General features: G+C 34.0%; 2 long non-coding RNA genes across 2 annotated transcripts; one reads left to right on the top strand and one right to left on the bottom strand.

The window, feature by feature from the left end:
- Positions 1-230: 230 nt before the first annotated feature.
- LOC127158021 (uncharacterized) lies at positions 231-14747 on the bottom strand. Its single transcript, XR_007826045.1, has 3 exons — positions 14669-14747; positions 507-566; positions 231-306 (listed from the first exon to the last, which is right to left on the bottom strand). It is a non-coding gene; the product is annotated as an uncharacterized LOC127158021 (long non-coding RNA).
- Positions 6598-9304, top strand: LOC127158020 (uncharacterized). The gene is made up of 3 exons (XR_007826044.1): positions 6598-6940; positions 7588-7684; positions 9140-9304. It is a non-coding gene; the product is annotated as an uncharacterized LOC127158020 (long non-coding RNA).
- Positions 14748-17953: the final 3206 nt, after the last annotated feature.

The following is a 17953-nucleotide window of genomic DNA, read 5'->3' as shown; positions in this document are numbered from 1 at the left end:
TACACTTACGAGTAACAGTAAAATGCTGCAAATCATTTTTCTTACGCTTGAAACACGATTTACACTTTTACAAAGCTTCTCTTGCTCATGCAAATTTTAATTTACACTTGCAGTCTTATGTACACTTGCACAATGCATATTCTTCACATGCAAATCTTTATGGCATTATTTTATCTCCATAGGGTTTTATTTAAAAACATCAGTTTAAACCTGAAAGACATTGGATCCTTACCTACACAATGACTTCCACTTTATTGTGTTGAGGCTTGAAGCATGAGGTAAAGTTGATTTCTTTACAACTTGTTGCTGAAAGTCAAAGTCAACAAATCAATTCTCACACGTAAAAGACAATAAGTCCTGCCATGATACTACATATAAGGTCATATGAAATCAAACTTTCAATTTTTTTTTTTCTACAGTACTCTTACAAATTTTAGGAAAAATATATACATGTATACTTTATACTTACACAAACATACTGTCTGTATAACACACATTCTCCTTACCTGCAAGGATCCATCAGGTGCATCCAGATCATCTTGTCTTTCATCAACATCTGCAAAAACCTGAAAAGAAAAATATTTAAAAGAATAAATAAAAACCTATACAGATCATTTACATGTTATAAAGAAATTATGCAGCTAAAGGGTTTATATTGTGAGAAAAAAAAGTGTAGTTGTGTAATTATGAAAAAATACAAATGTACAAAATATTATATATTCTTAGAAACAAGTCAGAGTTTTGATAATATAACTCTGATAAATTGTCTTTTTGGGAAAGAACCACATCACTTTACATTGACAGGCTAGAGCAACTTCTGTACAGTGCAGCATCAGCATTCTCAAAAAGGAAATTTTAATGAACAGATTTTTTGTCTTATGCTATTTTAACACATTGTGTCAATATAACACACTATGTGTCACTTGTATTAATTGTGTATTAAATAAATAAAAGGGAAAACACAAGTTGAGTTTAAAATAACATAAAATGTTTTGTATGTAACTAGACAGTGTTGTCTGGGATACTGAGGTACTAATATGCACATTTTAGGTACTTTTTGCCTGAAAAACCTGAAACGAAAGATATTTAAAAGAATAAGTAAAAACCTTTACAGATCATTTACTGGTTATAGAGAAATTATGTAGCTGTGGGAAGGGGGTTATATAAGTGTTATATAAGTTCAGAAATCCAAGTTGTATAATGATGTAGAAAAAAACCTTACAAATTACAAAATGTATTATTTTCAGAAACAAGTCACATGTTTTTGAGGAAACAACTGAAACAATTTAAGTTTAAGTTGATCAGGAGTTATTTTTACAGTGGAAAAACTATCATCATATTATTAAACTGTAATCTCATGTTTATGCCATGTTTCAGTAATAATTTTAACATTACCAAAAATATATAGGTAGGGCCCTATGATTTCCGTGATGCGGAAAACACGGACGGAATCACGGATCCCAGTCATAAAAATGGTATTTCCAGAGTAATGCAGAATGTCACGGAATTTGTCAAAGTTTGAATGAATTAATCAAAAGTAGGTCACTTAAAGCAAACCGCAATATGGACTTGTATCTGTAAATATTACGCTGCAAAATTACCATTAAAATGTAAATCCTGCATGCTCTGTGTGTCTTTGTTTTAATGAATGGAGCAGACAAGTGGTTTTGTTTACTACACACTGAAGCCCGCGTGACGCTCGCCGTGATTTCAGCATTTGTCCTCTCACTAAATGAGGACGTGAATACATGAACAATATCTGCTGAGAGTCACTACATGAGCATTTGACCATTTCATTTTAGGAAAACTAGCGTTATATCATATACACAGAAATGTAAAGGTAGACACGGCAATCCGTCAAAATAAAATTGTGCGAGATATATATTTCTATTATTACTACTACTACTAAAATGAAACAAACATTATTTTTTAGGGTATAATCACACTACATTTTTTTACGTTTTAATTTTAATAGTAAATTCCCCTTTGTTTGCAAAAAAATTTTTTTTCCCCTTAATTTTCAATAATTAAAAGATGAAATTAATGTTTTATGCCTTCATTTGATAACCAGAACATTTTAAATACACAACACAGAATTTCTGAGGGTAACTGTGCTGCACGTTGTCTCATATCTGTACATGTATCCAACTACACTAGAAGGATGTTAGATGAGATATCGTCACCTTAGAATTCTACAAAAATCAAAAACAAAAGAAGAAACATCACATAATGTAAATAAGTTGTCACAGAATAATATGTGAAATGTCAGATAAAACCTTGTAATTCTAAGGTGACAATATGAATAGATGGACAAATGTGAGGATATCTATCTACTATAAACAGATGCTAAATCAAAATTCATCTTCAGTAAATGTTTGTATATCCTGTAAATCTGTTTGTATAGTCTGTTACAACTGATCATACCCACAAGAGTAAGTTGTACAGTAATGTTTGCACTCCTATCACTTTTAGTGTAATTGTATGAGAACAGCAGGTTCTGAATGAGCAGCAGGTATAGAATATGTTAATTTGTAACAGAGATTTGTATGTTGCCTGTGTAAAAGACTGTTTAGTTGGGCTATCTTACAATTAATATATAGTAAATTAAGTTAAAGTGTTGCCATTGTAATTGGTTAAAACTTTAAGTGGTGATGAGGTCTTAAAACCTCAACCTCTACCACCTAATGTCATGCTCTTAATGCTTGTTTGTTGATTTTTTTTTTGCAGGATGTTGTCAAGCTTAACTTTTTTTTATTCTTACTTATGCTGAAAACACTCACACCATCTTCTTGGTGACCTGAAGAACAGCTGCCCAGCACTGTAGTTGCCAGGATGACTGCAGATCTGCCACCCTCTACAAAGACGGACAACTTAGCTTCACACCTCGGCAAGGAAAACCACCACTATGCAGTCATGGTGCTACACTGGGGCTAGTGGGGGCTATAGCCCCGTCAGAATTTTGAATAGCCCCAGTTTAGCCTCCACAGGCAGTTGGGATGGACCCTTTATTGATAAAGAAGACATGAGCCCCAGTTTGAGGGGCCAAAGAAAGTTGGGAGTGGACCCTTTTTATTGATAAAGCTGAGACAGTTTCCTGAGGCTACCGAATCCATTACATAATCACTAAGATTGATGTGATATTCGTTTAATATTTAATTTAAGTGTAAAGTATGCACAGTTCTGATTATGCATACATATGAATTGTGTTGTTAATGCTGAGCGCATGGGCGCAGTTTTGGAGATTTACTGTTGCTGTTTTTCACTTTAAAACATCTACACATGCAGAAGTTTAAGGCCAGATCAAGATTGTGTTTATTCCACCAACCACAAGCAATGTGCCACAAGTAAGTAATCTGTCATCCTTTCTTGCCCTCTTTGCAAAAAAGAGTGGTTTATATCAGCTACGTGTTCAGAATGCATGTCAGAGAAAATAAGGCAACACTTTCTAGAAGTAGGAGCAGTACAAAGAGGAGAACTTGGTGTCTGATTGATCACTGCAAAAAAAATGCTTTTCTTACTTAGATTTTTTTGTCTTGTCTCCAACCAAAATATCTAGAAATTCTGCAAAGACATTCTGCAAAGAAATCAAAGATTTTCTATACAAGCAAAAATGATTGTCTTGTTTTCAGAAAAAAGACATCAAATTTAAGTATGTTTTGCTTAGAACAAGCTAAATAATCTGCCAATGTGGTAAGCAAAATAATCTTATTTTAAGCAGAAAACAAGATTATTTTGCTTACCCCATTGGCAGCAAAAACTCACTTAATTTTGACTTGTTTTTTTTTTTCTGACAATCATTTTTGCTTGTCTAGAAAATCCTTCTTGATTTTAGAATTTTTAGATATTTTGGCTGGAAACAAGACAAAAAATCAAAGTAAGAAAAGCATTTTTTGCAGTGATGGCACTTGATCAAAATGGGTTTGTGATTTGAGATGGTGTTCAAGATTTCAGTCTTTTCAAAAAGCCAACAGCAGCTGCTCAGGTGTTCTGACAAATAATCTCTTCTCTCTCCCTCTCTCTCTCACACTTCTGGTTGCAGTGTGGAGTGTGATTCTCTGAGTGAGTCCTTTTCTCTTTTTTTCTTTTCTTTTTCTTTTTTTCAATTTTCTGTCTGTCTCTTTTTTTTTTTTTACTGTGTTGCTTGTTTGCATTGGTTTGTGTGGGGTTCCCCCACCTCCAGTGTGGTCATGTCGGACCCACGAGCTTAGCTTCTAAAAAATTTCACGCAGCGTCACAGTGTTAAAGTGTCATCCGCGGTGAGAACTGAAGATTGTTGCTTAGCAATGGGAGAGGTCGTTGGACATTACAATATTTTGTCAGCGTCCAAAATGAATAGCGCAGTTGTTGTTTTTTTGAGTTCGGTAGAAAAGGCAAACGAGTTAGTGGAGAAAGGAATTGTTGTAAACAACCTTTTCACACCCGGTTCTTCCGCTTTCGATGCCCTCAGAAAAGGTTACACTGTCTAATATTCCACCCTTTGTTCCTGATGATATGCTGGTTAGGAGCTTGTCTCGTTATGGAAAGTTGGTTTCACCGATTAAGAAAATTGCCATTGGTACTGCTTCACTGCTGTTAAAGCATGTGGTTTCTTTCAGGAGATTTGCTTACATGATCTTGAAAGATAGCAATGAGCTTGACTTGACTCTTAATGTTAAGATTGACAATTCTGATTATGTTTTCCATGCCACAACTGACAGGATGAAGTGCTTTAACTGTGGTGCTTTAGGGCATCTAATTTATTCTTGCCCTGAAAGAAATAAGGAGGGTCGTTCATCAAATGCTGAGCAAGACATGAGAGAGATTAATCTAAATAGGGATGATGAAGAAAGAATTGAAGCAAGGACCTCTTATGCTTCTTCTTTGAAGGTTAAAAATCTGACTGTTGTTGAGAATCATAGTAGGGCTAGTGTTTCTGAGGTTCAGAACACAGTTTCTGAAGCCAGCGCATCAGGAGTAGCTTTGCAGGAAGGTGAGTTGGATGCTACTGGTGTGGTGGGTGATAGAATCAGTGAGTCTGCTGCTGAGGCAGTCTTGACAAAGGGTAAGGGTGGTAATATAAATCGGTAACATTTTGAAATTTGTGAGGATGCTGATCTGGAATTGGATGAACCTGAGTTTAAAGTTCCAGGTAAAAGGAAGAATTCAAATGAAGTTCAGAGCGTTAAACAGAAAAAGGCAAATGTAGATGACGATGATGATGATGGCAAAGGAGGGGTGGAAAGTGACAATGACTCTTCAGATTCAACTTTCAGTCTTTCTCAAAGTGATTTATCCAGTCGCAGTTATGAGGTAGAGGATATTAAACTGTTCCTCAGGGCAACAAAGAATAAGAGAGGAGTGCCTGTCTGTGAATATTTTCTAGACATTAAACAGTTCGTTGACAAAACAAAAATGTTCATGGCAGAAAGCTTATTCACAAATAAGGAAATTTATCGGCTAAAGAAAATAGTAAGAATTTTAAATTCTGATCTTGTTGATGATAGTTAAAAAATCTGAAGTGGCATGTTATGGTGTTCTGGTTTCTATTTTTGCAGCTTTGGCATGGTTTCTGTTTTCACCTTCTTTTCTAGAAATTAATGAAATTAACATTGCATCATTAAATATTAATAGGGCAAGAGATTTTAAGAAAAGAATGGAGATTTATGAGTTTATAAAGCAGAATAAATGAGATATGGTTTTGTTGCAAGAGACTCATAGTGATCAAATTAATGCCTCTGATTGGGCTAGGGAATGGGGTCATAATACTTTGTTTAGTGGTGGAGTGGCTATTCTTTTGAGAAAATTTTTTAATCCACATTCTTTTCAAGTAGAAGAAATAGTAAAAGAAAGACTTAAGGGCAAGCTATGGAAAAATTGTTATTGTTGTTTGTGTGTACTGTCCAGTCTTAGCAGTAGAGAGAATGGTGTTTTTAAATATCCTGTGTTCTGTTTTACAAAAATATGATCAAGAAGAGTTTTTATTTTTGGGAGGTGATTTCAATTGTACTGAATCCCCATACGGAAATGTAATATATGACATATATGTACCTATATCAGAAGTGCTACTCTCATATATGTTAAATATAGGGCAATATATTATTATCACATATATCCATTTTCTGGATATATGTAGATATATGTTTATAACATATATGAATTTCCCATAGTACAATTTGTATATAAACATATATTGAAAGTATATATATGTTTAACTTTTATATGGTATTGTATGTTATGACCATATATGTTTACAATATATATCAAAATTATATATTGTATTATAAGTTACGACCATATATGTTAACAATATATATCAAAATTATATATTGTATTATGTTATGACCATATATGTTAACAATATATATCAAAATTATATATGGTACTCTATGTTTTGACCATTTGTTACCAATGTATATACTGAATTTATGCAAGTTTATTAACCATATATGCCTAAAAGATACTGCTTATTGTAAATCATATAACACAATTCATTGCTTAACTTTATTAATTGTTTCAATTTAGTTTTCTGGGGGAAAAAGTAGAGATGAATATATAACCTGTTCAAAAATGCCAATGTACTAAAAGTTACTTGTAGGAATGTATTATAGAGTTATTGAGGGGGGAAACACTTCATGTAACTGTTTGTCCATATGTGCTCTCATCATCAATGAACTAAAATGCATTTTATTAAAATACATGAGCGATTGTATGTGAACGTCACAATAGCGCTTTTGCGCATGCGCCAAAATTCAAACACACCCGCGCTAACGGCAGAGTCTGAGCAATGGCTGCGGCTAAACAAACAGTCATCTGCAGTAAGATGTTTTTCTTAGTGGAAGGATAACAAATGTGCCAGTACCTTCACATAATAAACGACAATGATTTTATAGACGGGCACGAAGACAGACCGACATCACTGAGTGGAGTGGATGAAACGCCTTTGAATGTGGCAGCGGTGCAGGTAATTTACACTAATTTACTCAACGCTTTATTCCTACACTAATATTACATAGAAACTAAGTGTTATATGATTGTTTTGGTCTGCAAGAGCCTCTGTCTCTATATAGATCAGCTAATGTTTTAAATATTCCCTGTCATTGTTGTATATATGATGTTATGATTACAGCTGCATTGATGTGTTTTGCAATTTGCTCGCGTTAAAGTTAATTTTAGCTTTTGGGTAACAGGTTAATCTGTATGGAGATACTGTGAGCTCATTGTTTTCACTTGATAAGCAATGCCACGTTTGGAAATTATTTAAAGCTGTCTGACAAAAATAATGGATGAAAATTATAATGTTTATCTCTGAGATGTAGTCTAGACTAGAACTATAAAACTGCACGAAATGGAATTATTTAAATACAAGCACCTTGAATTCATATAGTAAATGACAGTACTTGGTTATATTGCACCAAGTGCATTGACATGTCCGTGACATGCCTAGAGTGGGTGCGTAAGCACATGTATGTGCATATTGCATAAAGGTACAGTAAGTTACACTAAAGGATGTGATTGTGGGGTTTTAAACATATGGTTAATCTATCGTAGTAAATTTTGTTCATATCATTGCTGATAATTGTGCTATTCTTGTTTGTGTCCCATGACAAGGTAATGAGTCCCGACATTCTCAGAAAATAGAAATGGAGGCCGAACCTGCAGATGTGGATGGCAGTGATGTGAATGATGGAGCATCTACACAGAAAAGGTTAAATATTTTATTGAAACCAAAACTAGCATCTGCAATATACATGTAAACAAATCAAATCAACAAAATATTTTAGTTAAAAATGTGTCTCCATGTACTATTTAATACAATTCTAGTGCATTTAATCTATTAAATAACAGTGGAGTGAGTGAGTTTTGGGATATGGTTAGATTAAACTTATTTTAGTGAATGAAGTACCACATTTCAGCTCTAATTTTGTTAGGGTGGGTACACAAAATATTATTTTATCCTTGCTTCTAGAAAATCCTTAATCTGTCTGCTTTCTAACAGCTTCATGTGGCCGTAACGTGGCTTTAAGCACTATAGATTATTAAAGTTTCACTTTGACTGTGACAAAGGCAGTAAATGTGGTGTTTATATGGAATAATTGTAATATTTATGGTACAAATACAGAGAGAGTCCCCATATCAGTAGGAAAGCGATCAAATGAGCATCTTCCATCCGAAGACTTGTGTTGCATGCGGGAAACTATTAATTGGTTATTCTACAATTAATTGTACCATAAATTATACTACAATTGGAAAATACTGTAAATTGATAAACTGTTCAGCGTGATGACGTTTAATGCCTCCGACAGGGCCTGTAGTCCCATTTAGCAGCATGTTAGCAACCACCTTTTTTAAGAAACATAACAGTTTAAAAAAAAAATAAATAAAAAAATCAAGAGTGGGGTTTAACTGGTGTGTTTTATGTCATAGAATAAAACGTGAAAATATTATGAGTTTGTGTAAACCGCAGACCTTATTTTAGGGGATTTAATCAAAATTGTCATTCAAAAACCCATGTCATAGTTCCACCCCTCTATTTCTTTTCTCCAGGCCACATTCTCGATGCACATATTAGGTATTATGAATGTAAACACTTTATTTCATTGATGCTAAATAGCAAATTAAATTGTAACCTGTGAACTCTGTCATTGAGCATTTGGGTTACTATAGTTTAGTTCTTCATGTATATAGAGACATATAATTTGAATGGGCATGCAGGCTGTGCTCTGTCGTTGTTCTGCCATGTCCTTGTGGTATCTGGGAATATTTTACAACTACAATTTATAATTATTACATAAATAATGAGTATTCTGCAGTTTTAAAATAATCTTTAACTTTACCAACCATGTTTAATACTCAGTATATTTGTCATCTTATAGTAGTTAATCACTTTAAGATACAGGCACAGTTCTAACTAAAAACCTAAATTAAACTTTGGTACAATGTTGGATTGCAAGATTTAAGCAGGTTTTATATTTTAATATCATGTTGACTAAAATCAAGTTTAGTTTACTGTACCACCCAACACTACCAAAGCTAAAAAGTTGCTTTTGAATGTGGTGCATTTCCTGAAATCATATATGGTGCAGAAAATTTATTGTAATTATCTTATAAAAACCTAACTTTTACTTTTTTTTTTTTTTTTTTTTTTTTTTTTTTTTTACAGATGCTGGAATCCAGAAATTTCTTCACCTGGGGCCTACTGGGGATGGCAATAAACAAAAAACTAACCAAGCTGTGGGAATACAAACCTGTAGACCTTTAGCTGAACCACTACAATTGATGTTCTGTTTCTTATGCCTGTTCAGTGTTTTGATCAGTTATATATGTAATTGTTTTTTTTTGTCCTGTTTGATTGTGCAGGTCAGTAACTTTTTTTTTATTTAAATAAATTCTGTTTAAATAAAGATGCTTCTTTGTGTAACTTTCTGTACCATTTAACATTTAAGGCTAAAGGTGTGAAATGTGCAATGCACTGCAACTTTGTAGAGTGTCTTACATGTGTCTACAACCTCTATTTAAAGATCAAAGATCACATATTAAAATATTAAATATATGATACCATATATTTCATGCATATATGTCTAATTTGTATACAACATAATAAAAACATACATATATCTATATTAATAATTATATACATTTCATATATGGCAATGCATATATACATACATAAACATATATTTTTGTATACTTATTTCAATATATGGTTCCATTTTCTAATAGGAATCATATATGGATATTATATAAACATGTATTCATAAACATATATTTTTTTCCGTATGGGTCTAATCTAGATAGAAATCTTTATATGTCAATATATGAAATTGTTCCATTTTCTAATAGGAATCATATATGGATATGGCATATATAAACATGTATTCAATATATGGGTATTTCATATAAGCAAATATTTGTTAAGTGACAAACGGTTTAAAGAATTGTTTAATTTCTTCTGGGAGGTTTTGATCAAATGTTCAGTTTTTAAACGTTTTGAAACCCTAAAGTGCTTAAAGTTTTTAAGTGACAAACGGTTTAACTTCTGGGAGGTTTTACAAAAGTTTTTTATAACTCTGTACAACAATGGTGGGATATAGGAAAAGCTCAAATTAAGCAGCTTTGTTTACAGTTTGCAGAGCAGGAAGATGAGGGTGAGTTTTTCTTTTAAAAACTTACCTCAGGTGCCTTAAAGCTTCAACACTGAACTTTCTGGCCCTCTGAGTATGAGTGAGCTACAGAAAGCACTTGGTGAGATGGTGTCTGGTAAGACACCAGGTATAGATGGTAAACCAGTGGACTTTTATAAGTCCTTTTGGTCAACAATAGGAGAGGATCTCCTAGAGATGTTGAATACCAGTATGGCAAGAGGTAAGCTGCCTCAAAGTTGCCGAAGAGCTGTGCTGACTCTCCTACCGAAGAAAGGAGACCTTGGAGATATAAATTGTTGGCGTCCTGTTTCTTTGCTCTGCACCGACTATAAGCTTTTATCAAAAGTTTTAGCTAATAGACTGGCCAAAGTAATGGATAGTGTTATTCATCCTGATCAAACTTATTGTGTCCCAGGCAGATCAATTTTTGATAATATTGCTTTTATTCGTGATCTTATTGAAGTCTCCAAGATGCTAAACCTAGATTGTGGTTTGGTTTCTTTAGATCAAGAAAAAGCTTTTGATCGGGTAGAACATTTTGAAAGTCAAAGGTGGTTTATGTACTCCTTTTAAAGTCTCCAGAGTAAGGCTCTCTAGCAATAGAGCCTTTGTTACAGCAGATAAGATGTAAACTTCAAGGTGTAATGTTACTTGGATGTAGGAATAAGTTTACATTGTTGTCTTATGCAGATGATGTGACAATATGTATTAATGGTCTAAGTGACACTGAGGTGTTATTAAACCTCTTGAAAAGCTTTAAAAAGGTCTCTTCTGCTAGTGTTAATTGGAGTAAAAGTGAAGCTTTTTTAGGGGATTGGAAGAATTGTAAACCAAAACTTCCTTTTGGCCTGGTGTGGGGAAAAATAGGGTTTAAATATTTAGGAGTTTTTATTGGGGATGAGACTGTTACACAAAATAATTGGGAAGGTATAATTGAGAAAGTGAAAGGTCGGCTTGAAAAATGGAAATGGTTGGTTCTGAAAATGTCTTTTGGAGAGTGAGTTTTAATTGCCAATAATTTAGTGGCCTCTTCACTGTGGCATAAGTTTGCTTGTTTGGATCCTCCACTAACTTTGTTGATGAATTTACAGTCATTGTTGGTGGATTGTTTTTGGGATAAGCTACACTGGATCCCGCAAAGTGTTTTGTTTCTGTCTAAAGAAGAAGGTGTTTAACTGTTTCAGATGCTTTTAACTGGAATACTGTGGGAAGAGTGATCTTAAATAGTTTGGGAAACCTTAATCTTGGAAGGACAATATTTTTGATGGATTCATTGAAATATAATTTTCCTGCATTACCTGTTTTTTATAGGAATGTTTTTAAGGTGTGGAAAGCCAGGTGTTCAGAAAGCGGAGCCTTCAAAATCATTGTATTGGTTATTAGAAGAACCTTTAATTCATGGTAATTGATTGGACTTGACGAACAATTCTTCTTTTCCTGGTCTGAACAAAGCATTTATTGATAATAAAATGGTGACTCTTAGTCGCTTGCTGGAAGTAACTGGACTTGATTTTAAAGACAATGAAGCACTTTCTCAAGTTCTTGGATTTAATTCTACTCGTGTTACGGCACTAATCCTTCAGATATGGGAATCAGCTCTAAGTGATCATGAGAGACTCCTGTTATTGGATTACAGTAACGAACTGTGTAATCGTGACGTGGAAGACCCTTTTCCCAGTTTGAATTTTGCTCCTAAATTGGATGAGTACACTGTAAAAACAAATTTGTTGAGTTAACTTAAAATAATTTGTAACCTCGCTGCCTTAAAATTTTAAGTTCAGTCAACTCAAAAAAAAAGTTTATTCAACTTGAAATGTTAAATTATACTAAGTGACAACTTAGATATTTGAGTTGAATCAACTTAAAATGTTAAGGCAGCTGGGTTACTTACTCATCTGTTAAGTTTAGCAAACACAAATATCTAAGTTGTTACTTAGTACAACTTAACATTTCAAGTTGACTATACTTATTTTAGTTGACTGAACTTAAAATTTTAAGGCAGCAGGGTAACAAATTATTTTAAGCTGACTCAACAAATTGGGTTTTTTGCTGGGTTCTATTTTAAAGAAACCAGTTCTTTAAGTGTTGATTGTTTTTCTTGTAATAAGAAGGTTTTGTATAAATATTGTATAATTGCTTTTAACAAGAAAATGTTGAACAATGGGGTAGCTACACCTTGGCGTGTTTTTTTTTATTTGGAGGATGATAAAAAGCCACAGTGGAAAGTTTTTTACAAACCACCGTTGACCAAACAGACAGGAGATTTACAATGGAGAGTTGCTCATGGTATTATTGCAGTTAATGCTTTTACTGTTGTTTTAAGTCCTGGAAGTTCTGATAAATGTCCTTTTTGTGATGATAGAAAGACTATTTTTCATGCTTTCCTGAGTTGTCATAGACTTGAACTTTTGTTTTCTGTTTTGAGAGATGTTTTTAGGAATTGTAATTAAGTATTCTCACAGGTGGTTTTCATTTTGGGATGTAGATATGTTTTAAAGAAAAAATGTGTATCAAATGCTTAATTTTGTGTTGGGGCAAGCAAAGATGGCTATTTATTTGAGCAGGAGAAAGAAAATCAAGCATAGTATATTACAAAATATTGTTACATTGTTTTTTAACTTAGTGCAATCTAGAATTTCGATTGATTTTACAGTTATATAGGAGTATTGATGATTTGTTTTCATTTAAGAATGTTTGGTGTTGCAATGATGCTTTATGTGTCATTTTTGAAGATGAATTAATTTTCACACTTTATTAATTTGTCTCTGAGTGTCACACGCCTATGGACTGTTTCTTTGGTTTTTCCCTGTGTATGCCCTTATTTGGACTTTCCTGTTACGTTTTCTAATTATTACGTCGTTGTTTAGTCATTCACACATGTCCTCATCTGATTAGCCTGGTTATTTAAGTTTGGTTCTGTTCCCCGTTTGTTTGTCGGTTCTTAACGTCTTTTTAGTTGTGTTGCGTGTGGATTCCCTGCTGTTCCTGTTCGTTCCTGTTCCATTGTATGGATGATTTAAATAAACTGTGTGTTCCTGAGTTCCTCGTCCCTACTCCTCAATCCCGCACACGACGCCTGTGACACTGAGTTGATACTTGATGCTGGTAGATTATGTATTTGTGATTATGTGACTTTTTTGTAAATAAAAGCTTTTGTAAATTCTCCCCCCCCCAAAAAAATCTCTCTCTCTCTCCCTCTCACTCGCACACGCGCACACGTTTGTTTTTGTGAATTGTGGGGACTTTCCATAGACTTTTATAGTTTTTATACCGACAAAACAATATTGTCTATCCTCTAACCCAACCCTAACCCTAAACCTAGCCCTCACAGAAAACATGTTTGCATCGTTACACTTTTAGATAAACATCATTTACTATTTTTAATCATTTTTTCACCGCAGGCCGGTCCCCACAATGTCAAAAATTTCAGGTTTTACTATCCTTGTGGGGACATTTGGTCCCCACAATGTAGCAAAAACAAGTACACACACACACCGTGAACACACACCTGGAGCAGCGGGCATCCACTGCTGCAGCACCCTGGGAGCAGTTGGGGGCTTTCAAGGGTCACACCTCAATTGTGGTATTAAGGGTGGACAGTTCTGGTAATTCACTCCCCCCACCTACAATACCTGCCGAACCTTTGGGTTACAAATCTGACTCTCTAACCATTAGGTCACAACTGCCCATGACTGCCCTAATGACACACATAGTGCATGTTTCTCCTATTTATTCACTAAAGCCTATTCTCTGTGATTTCACTGTTTTCTGTTGTACGTATGTTGTTTTGGTTGCTTTATTTTGCTTGTATTACACATTTTTATTGTTGACTTATTTCTGTGCAGTGTCCTTGAGTGTTATGAAAGGCGCTTATAAATAAAATGTATTATTGCTATTATTATTATTATTATTATTATTATTAGTTAAGTTTGAGCTATTGGCTCAGACACACAAAGTTATTTAGGTCATTAGGTAAATAAACCTAAAGGTACAGCATTTGGAAGTGGCTCAGAACAAATGGGTGAAAAAAAGAACAAATTCTTTTGTTTAGACATGTGCAACAATATACAATCAATGTCAGATGTATGCCAAAAAATGTTTTGTGCCAGAGTAAATGCAGCCTGCAGTGAACTACACTGATGTAAAAGAGTGTGTCGATGGAGTAGAAATGCTGCTCTTTTTATTGAATGAGTTTTGAGTTTACCATATAGACACAGTATTACAACAAAACTGTCTATAGACACATGAATCTGATGAGGGATACTTTCTGTATACAAGAGTTAGAAGAACATAATAAGAAAATGTTTGAAAATCACAGACTCACTAACGAACACAAGTAAAATGAGAGTGATTTCACACCATGTAATAATATCACACAGACACAATTGATAATTTGTTTGATCACAACATGAAGAGGTTTAAATAAAATCATCAAAAGGACATTACACACAACTTTAAAGACTCAGAAGCACAGTGACCAAACCATTGATCTTTCATCAATATCATCGTAAGACGACATAAAAAAATGAAAAAGATGAAATACTTACCTCAGGTAATATTTGTAGATCTTTCTGTTTCCTCCTCTTAGCTGTCGTGTTGAACAGCAGCTCTAAAAGTTCTTTCACTTTTGTAAAACAAGTTCTGAAAACAAGTCCAACTGGTTTGACTTGAAACGGGAGAATCAAAAGAATGACAGATGTCAACACGCACATTCACTCTGTTCTGGTTTATTATTCAGAAAGATTTGTTCTCAGGAAACAGGACTTAACCTCTTTAGTAGTAGTTTTGTACGTTTATGAATATGTATTTTGGATAGTAAATGTGTATGAAGTGCATGTTTTCATAGTTTGCTTTTCAGTCTAAAAGAGGCAGAAACAAGAAAACTGTTCCATTATAATTTGAATTTATTAATAAACATTTGGCAATTCAAATTTGATTAATATATAAGTAATTTGGTATTGCTTTAGAATACTCTTCCATCATTAATGATTAACTATAATAATGTTTTCCAGCTTACCCAAATCATAAGTAATTATTATTATTATTTACATTGGAAAATCTTGCAAATTTGCACTATATTGCTAGTCCAGGTGGCGGTAAAGGCTACAGTTTGTCTGGTCAAAACAATTATGTCTCATTTAGATAATCCAGATTGGTTTTATTGGATGTGCATAGATGTGTGGTTCTGAAAATATAGAATACAGACATAAGTATGGATATAAATATATACAAAACACAATACAACATTAATAAAGCTTATCTGAAATCACTGTTCAATGGAGATAAATGTAACAAACAATATCATAATCAATGTCTTAAACTAATGAGTAGAAATGAAAGTCCAGTACAAATGTATAAAAAGTATGTGTGTGCCTTAAACTCTGCATGGACTCTTCACGTGAGCATTCCTGCTGTGCACGTGCTGCCACTGAAGATGTAAACAACTCTAGAGCGCATGCACGCTACCTGAGATGCGCCTTGCATCCTTGTTTATAAGGACTAAATATACATAAACTCAGCGTAAATGACATAAATAATACTAATTTAAATGTAAACATTTATACAGGCGGAATAGTGCTTATCTATACAATCGCTGAGAATGCTCAATAATTATATGGTTCCCTGGTGAAAAAACCAGCATATGCTGGTAGCTATGTTTTGATGCTGGTTTAAGCTGGTCCTTTGCTGGTTTATGCTGGTCCTTGACCAGCAACATGACCAGCATAAACCAGCAAACGACCAGCAATAGACCAGCATAAACCAGCTAAGGACCAGCTTAAACCAGCATCAAAACATACCTAACCAGCATCCCAGCATCAAAACATAGCTACCAGCATATGCTGGTTTTTTTCACCAGGGTTACTTACGGTGTGTCTCACTCTGACTGTCTGACTACTTAACTATAGGGAGCTGATTGAGACGCACCCAGAGATTTGGTTTGGATTGATTTTGTCTTTATATTAATTAGTCTTATCTTAAACAGGACAAAGTGTCCAAACACACAGAAAAACTCCTGCTGAATCAACTGAGATCCACTGACACACTATTATAAAGATGGTGTTTATAAAAGAGGAGAGTGAAGACATGGAGATTGAAGAAACATGCAGAGTCAAACATGAAGATACTGAGGAACAAACAGGTTGGTTTTCATCCTCAAAGCGGAACTCACTCATTTGATCCTTATATAAATGCCCAGCTCTACAGAAATTAATGATATTGATGAATAATGTCATATGGGTGTTGTAATTAAACTGGCTTTATTTGACATGGAGTACATCAGACAAACACTAATGCTGCCTTCAACCTAAGAAGATCCCACTTCCAAGTTGGGTATTTGTTATTATAGCATGTCACTCATTAAATTAGGAAAAATAATATAGAAATACTTTAAAACAGTTATTAAACTGAAGTTTGTTAACTGTCCGATATCAACTTTTAAACTGAAAATAAAGCATTTCTGTCTTTTACCTATGCAACTAAAATATTTATTTTTTCATAAAGCAAGCTGTAACTTGAGGAGACATTAAACATTTTCATCCAACCTGTGAACATGTATACATAAGTTAAATAACCTGTCAAAGTAAACCTCAGTGTAAAATGATTTAGTGCAAACATGTTTCAAGTGAACCTGTAAATATTTATTAGTTATTAATGAACACATACACACACACAGAAGAGAATTTTTATTTTTATTTTTTTCTGGTAATATTTTAATGTTGAGGGAGTATATCAGTAAACACAACTTCAAACTTGATGCAAACAACAACATTAGTGAGCATGACTTAGGAAAATAAGCAGTCAGTAATTATTTTTGGTTTCATGATTAAGTCCACTGTAACTTGAGTATTTGACCTTCCCCACTTACAGTAGCTATAGTATGCACAACCAAAACCACCTGTGAGAGGCTGAGAGCACCTGTCTGATTATTTGTATGTAACTAGGATTATAAACACTTGAAAAACACAGCCTGCAATTTCACCTCAGTCAGCTTAACCATAAAATCAAAAACACTTGTGCTTAAGAGCATGAGAACAGTCTTAACAGTGAGAGTTCTTCTCCTGAAACACAGATTTATTGAACACACACTAGCTTTGGAGACACACAGGTCACTACATGAACCAGGCCTGTTCTAGGACAGCATGACTGAAATTCTATTAAGTTTAAATAAAATAGATTTGAAGGATTAACACTTTCTTTAATGTTTAAAAAAAAAAAAAACTACATAAGATTGTTTATTGCACCAAAAGTAATTTGTACAGACACCGTGAACCACAGTGTGAAAAAGAGAAAAAAAAAATGTATATAGGGTGAAACATATATATAGTTTCTTAGATCCTTCCTCACCCTAAGTCTGAAGACTTTTTCTTTCTTCTCAACTTTTTTTCTCTTCCAGATTTTTTTCTTTATTTGTTTTTTCTTTCTTCAGAACTTTTTTCTCCCTTCAATTTTCTTTTGTCTGGGAGAGCAGCACAAGTGAGAAAAAAGATGAGTAGCTACCAGAAAGATGAGTAGCTACCAGTAGCATGCAGTTCCAACCTTGTCCACCTGCTGTCACTAACAGTATGCATGAAATCTAATGCTTAAACCACTTTAAACTTAGAATAATATAGTTACAAGAAGAATTTACATATCATAATCAAGACAAAATCAGGTTCCCCTTCAGTCGTTTCACTACGACGTTACATATGGGAACTCGCTTGAGAGTCCAATCATCTCCAAGCCTTATTCAAAAGGCCAATGAACATTCATGAACATTGGCGAGTGGTATTTGCATGCCGAGCCACTCCCCGTATATACGGGTATATAAGAAGGCGGCGTGCAACCACTCATTC

Source organism: Labeo rohita, unplaced genomic scaffold (genome assembly GCF_022985175.1).
Source record: "Labeo rohita strain BAU-BD-2019 unplaced genomic scaffold, IGBB_LRoh.1.0 scaffold_1309, whole genome shotgun sequence".
Taxonomy (NCBI): domain Eukaryota; kingdom Metazoa; phylum Chordata; class Actinopteri; order Cypriniformes; family Cyprinidae; genus Labeo; species Labeo rohita.
Note: the sequence above shows the minus strand (reverse complement) of the source record. Positions and strands in the feature narration are given on the sequence as shown.